Raw genomic sequence first — 6,264 nt, forward strand, 5'->3', positions numbered from 1 at the left:
ATTGTAGATAAGCCCAAGTTAAGCCGCACAGCGAGGAGACAACAAAACCGGGAGTTAGCCCAACAACAAAAAGAAGCGGAAGCTAAGGCCAAGAATCTAGAACAACAAGAGCCTGCAAAGCCTATGCCTCGGGGGATTTTAAGGTGGTCAACACCAAAGCCCAAAGAACTCCTACACCAGAGAGTAAGGGAGTATACGATGGTCCAGCAATGGTGAATGAGATTGAATTAGCGGAGCCAAGCGAGGAGTCTAAACCAGTCTTCATTGCCCAAGACCTCACAAAGAAGGAAGAAGAAGACCTTAAAGCATTGCTTAAGGAATTCAAGGATGTATTTGCTTGGACATACCCTGATATGAAAGGTGTTCCACCTTCTATGGTACAACATACAATTCCAAGCTAATCAAAGAGTGTGAACCATATTGTCTAATGGCTGGGCCTCTCTATAAGAGAGGGAAGGATGACGTACTTAGACGCTGTGCCCATGAAGATGAATACTTGTACCTCTTGCAAGAAGCACATATGGGCATAGATGGTGGTCATTTTTCAGGGAAATTGACTCCTAGAAAGGTATTGCAATCAAGCTATTGGTGGCCAACTTTGTATAAAGATGCATCACTTTTTGTGAAAGAATATGATGAATGCCGAAGGTATAAGAAACCACATCGGAAGGATAGGATGCCCCTGCATCCCATCAAAGTAACCCAACCATTGAAAATTGGGGCTTAGACTTTGTAGGTCCAATTAGCCCAACTGCTCGTAACACGCAATCATGATACATTATAGTAGACACAGATTATGTAGCCAAATGGGCGCTACACACAAGACTGATGCAAAAACAACAGCTAAGTTCCTCTTTGAGAACATAATTACACGCTTTGGGTGTCCCTTTGAGCTTGTGAGTGACAATGGTACCCATTTTGTAAATGAAGTGATCAAGGAACTCACAGTAAACTTCATGATATCCTACCACGAGTCTATGCCTTGTTATCCAAGTGAATGGCCAAGAGAGTACAAATAAAACTCTCATCTTTGTTTTAACAAAAATCGTTGGAGCACATCACACTGATTGAGACCTAAGCTTATGTCATCTTTTATGGGCCTATAAAACTTTGTATAAAGTAACCATCAATTGTACACCGTTTAAAATGGTATATGGCCAAGAAGCAGTGATGCCCTAGAAAATTTGTCATCCCTAGTCTTCGTGTGGCTAGTAAAGAAGGCTAGGATGGTAATCCTTTGGTCGAGCATTTTTACTCTTGAGCGCCTAGAGGAGGAAAGGCAATTGGCTGTGTACAACGTCCTAGTGGAAAAAGATACAAGGAAAAAAATGGTTTGATTGCCATTTAAAAGACAAAGATATAAATAAAGGTGGAAGAAAAAGTCCTTATGTATGGTGTACAAAACAAAAAGAAGAAATTGAAATATGCTAGTAAGGAACCGTATCATGTGTGTGAAATTACCCCGTAAGGTACCATTCGTGTGGAGACTCTCAATGGAGTTGAAACCGTTGGCTTCCTCAATGGAAGTAAATTCAAAACGTACTATGATCCTCTAAGCCAAGAAGAATTACAAGCAATCCATCAAAAGAAGGAAGCCGAGAACCAAGTAGAGCTTAAAAAGGCACAAGACCAAGCTGAGGCTCGAGAACGGCACAACAACTTAGACACTAACAAGAAGCTAATTTGGGGATCACACAAGCCTTTTTCGAGGAGACCGAAGACAATTTATTAGAGATCCGAGCCACCCCTACAATACCCGATTGAGCTGAAAAGCCCTTACGAGAAAGTGTTGTATAATGCCTTGTTAGATACGAGAGCTCAAGTTGTCATATGGAGTATGGTGCCAATTAGGAAAACCACCCTTATCCTTAAGTACCATGCAAGTCAAGGGCATTAATAAGAAGAAAACCATTGTTTTTGGAGTCCTTCAAATACATGTCACCTATGAAAATGTGAGTGTAGAACAAAGCTTTCTGATAATGCCGATGGGAAATATGGAAGGCAACATAAACTTAGCAACCAAATGCAATATTGATTGGGGAAGTGGGAGTGTCAACGCAAAAATCGGCTATTTTTCCTACCCCTCAAGAAAGATCACCGATGTTAATGAATCCGGTTAAATTACAGGATAATCAACATTCACAAACCAAAGTCGTTAAGTCGTCCTCATTGGCTGCCCACAAACCTAACATATCAATTCCCATAGTTGCAATAGGTAGTGGTACTATAAAGACTCAACCTAAACTGCCTAAAAGTACATATCAATGGGTCCCAAAAACCTCACTTTGGAATCCTTCAACTCCTCTGCCTAAGTCAAGAAAATGTCTTGGAAAAAATCAACAGCACGCTACAAGAAGGTCAAAGCACATCACGTTGGATCCCAAAACTTGTTACACGCTCAAGGATATTATGATGGGAATGATCATGTTTGGGTCCCTAAATGTAACGTATCTACCCCTATCTCACTCGCCACACCATGCAAATTCAATTTTGCAACTACAATCTCAATTGAGGACCATGGCAAAGGGAAGATTATAGAATATCCGACACTTTTACAAGAGTTAGTCTGGAAACCAAAACAATTTCCATGTACTCCATTCAGCTCAGAAAAGGAGGAGTCCCAAAAAGCTTCTAGTTCCTCATCTAATTTAATTTTTCTTGAAGAAGCATGTACACAACCTCCCCGTATCATTGTAGATTGCAAGGAAGATATGGAAAACTCCATGCCTACGCCTATAAAATTTCCAATTGCTGAAACATTTCAGGCACATTCATGGGAAAGCCTTGATGTGGCACTTGGGGTAGCGAGAACCTATTGGCATAGGTCACCCCCCATCACAAACTGGAACAATTGGTTTCAAAGGGTGACGCCAACACTTCAAAGAGTATGATCTACCCTAGGAAGGGGGGAATGCAACTTGGTGTGTATTCCCTATAGATTCCCTAATAACCTTCCTTTCTTGACCTATTAATTGCTAAATCTTAGGGAAATGTATGTATATACCCTTTAACACAGATTACAAAAAATAGAAAATTAAAAGAGCAAGAGAAATCCAACAAAAAGAACAAATCATAAATGCATTCCATGAATCACTATATCACGTCATGTGCACTTACCAACCCAAGAATTATGTAAACCTAATCCAAATCTATCTATGTTCATAGATATGGCTCATCCATCTGCTTCATCCATTAGTCCAATTGAAGAGAGGTATCCTTTTTCCCTAAAACAACTCTATCATTTGTGCTATCTGGTTATTTCTTTAGAGTGGGACCACATAGAGCTACTAGCTAGGGAGAGAAACTTGGACGAGTTAGAGTGGTTGATCCGTCTATTGACCACGAGTGACCCATACCCTGTCTAGGACATGCATCCCATTGTCCAATTTTATCCTTTAGTATAGGCTGACTATCTACGCCTAGTGCAATTCCTAGTACTCTTGTGTGAGGATGATGACAAGGACACTATAGACGATTGGACTGATGCAAGTCATGGTATGACTGAAAACAAATTCATATATCTATATGATGAGGATAGAGGATTATCCTTAGGGCTTCCAATCGATTTTTAGAATAGGATGGATTCTAGAGTGTAGAATGGATGGATACAATAGGATCTTTATTTTGTTTAATTTTTTTCAATAAGGGTTGATGCATGTTCCCACTAATATGCCTCCTAGAGGTATAGTGTATTGTTGTTATGATATGCAAGAAAATGTAGCAATTGTCCAACTCTTTGAACTTACCAATTCATATTCACTCCTACTGCATCAAGGCTTGCTGCAAGCACAAATAGGTGTTCTTTCTCCATTTTTGTTACATGTCTCATGCATGCTTGACCTGTTTAAATGGTGATTACCAAAATATTCAACAAACATGTTTAGGCTTTTGCTTAGATTAAATATGATTTTGCCTCGTAGTTCCTTGTCTAGGTTTATTAATCAAGAATTTGGGCTGAGCTAGTGGACTAAGATAGAGCATTAAGGTCTTCTCTCAATACCATAGAAAATCCTTCCTAATTCTTCATAGTCATGTTAAGCTCTTAATCCGATATTATGAAGCATTGTGTATAATGTGTCAGTGCTTTCTAGTGGACTTAGTCCTTATTGCCCCTTAGTTTAGGTATTATAAAGGGATTTTTCTATTGTGATAAGCCTGGGGAGTGTAACTGTGTTATCATGACCCCCCAAGTATACAAGCAACAAGGACACCCATTAAAAAGCAAAAACAAAAGAGCAAAGGTCAAGTAAAGCTCTAAGTGGAACAAAGTCTAACAAAGAAACTTTGGGGATCAAGAAAAGGGGAATATATTCAGGCAATGATTTCATGCGAGATTTTCTTTATCGTATTTAATCTTGAGGGACTCCTAGGTTTAGCCTCTAGTCAGTTCAGGGACATGAAACCATTCGCTCTCACGATCAATTAAACAACCATAATTTGACCTAGAGCACTAGGAGGATTGTCTATGAGATTAACAATCAACCTTCTTGTCTTATAGACAATAAACTAATCAAGCTAGAGTCCTCGATTCATTGAACTCTACAAGTGCTAGTAGGTTTAATCATATTGCCTCTAATGTAAAAGGTTCAAAAAGGTTTGTTCAATATTTTGTGATAAATCTCTTTCCATGCTTCTTTACTACATATGATTTTTAATTCACCATGTCTTATGAGAATGCAGTTGCTGTGTAATTTTCTTATTGCTTTTTGCAGTGACCAAGGATGTTGAAAGTTGAGATCGTGTCAAGGAGGGGTGCTTCTTGTTTCTACGTAAACATCCTAATTGAGAGCACGTACATGGACCACTGTACTCTCATTAGGATTTTTACCACTGCGACACATTCTAGCCTTCCATCATAGATTTCAAAGACGGAATCTACATCAGGAAGGGGACAATATTAACTCGGGGTGTTTACTTATTTTCCAATGGCGTTAACTTATTTTTCAGCTATGGACCGGGCTTGTCAGTCCTATAGTAGCTTAGCATGGATTGGGTTATCGCCGATGAGAGACGCACCACAAGTAGCTGATAAGTAGTATGTATTTAGCGATTGACCGGCCATATGTGGACGCCCATGTGTGAATAAGGGTGAACCATATAAAAGTCTGTAAACCTAAGTTTTAGATATTCTTTTGAGAATGCAATAGAGGTGCTCTTGCTCTACACAAGGTCTCCCTCCTTCTTCTTCACGATGTGTACTGCTAAGAGTGTGTGCATGAGAGAGAGTGAGAGAGAGAGTGTGTGCATGAGAGAGAGTGTGTGTAATCAAGCACTACCCGACGGCATTGGCAGAGCAAGGAGGCGGTTGAGTGCGACCGTGATGGTGGCTCCTTCTTCTTTTCAGCAAGGAACCTTCACAACGGATAGCACAGGGCGATGAGTGACTTGCCATGTGCGTCCTTTGAGCTTGCTACACTAGGGTAGTTGTGTGCTTGTAGCCATCTATGGCTTGCACATGGTACATAGCAAAGCCCAAACTCCGACAATGCGACGGAGAGCACACAACCACTTGTTCAAAAACCCAGACAAAACTTAAGGTAGAGTAGAAGATGTTTTAGTATTCATATTCCATTATTAGCATTGTATCATTCTTGCCTTATCTCTCAAGTTTATTTTTTGGGGATTTGGGGGGAGCAAGGTATGGATCCTATAGAGACGGCCCGTATAGACGCCCACAACTAGAACTCTCACCACGTCCATGGAGATATCCCATGGATTGCATTGGATGTAAGAACGGGATTGCAAATTAATTTAGGCAAACACAGGGTTAAACTATAAAGACAAGGTGAAACAAAACCATAAAACTTCCTTGGGACATGTTGTTTTTCTCTAAAGGACATTGTTTGTGTAGTTGAAAAGAATTATGAACAAGGAATGGACAATTCAAGTAAGGTAATCAAAAGTCTTACAATAGAAACTAAAAGGAACCTGATAGGATTTGAATAAGGATAGCCTAATGCAATACATAGGGACAAGTAGTAGTACCTTCCTACTTTGATTGGTTGAAGTAAGGCCAGAGACCAGGGATATTCATGGGGATCGAATAGGAAGGACGATTCTTTTTAACTAGAATCAATAATTGTTGAGCTTATGTGTTTTGATTTGTTGAGTTTGGTGTTCATTCATATCTTGGTTAGGAATGACTGGATGTGATGTGCCCGCCCTTTGTGGTATACTCATGGAGTCACTAGAGAATGGCCTAGTCTAGGTAGGCCAAATGTCAATTGAAAGCTGATGATTGACGATTGAACAGATCATGGATCA

The sequence above is a fragment of the Adiantum capillus-veneris genome, chromosome 18, assembly GCF_014529385.1.
Source record: "Adiantum capillus-veneris isolate H3 chromosome 18, ASM1452938v2, whole genome shotgun sequence".
NCBI classification, from domain to species: Eukaryota; Viridiplantae; Streptophyta; class Polypodiopsida; order Polypodiales; family Pteridaceae; genus Adiantum; species Adiantum capillus-veneris.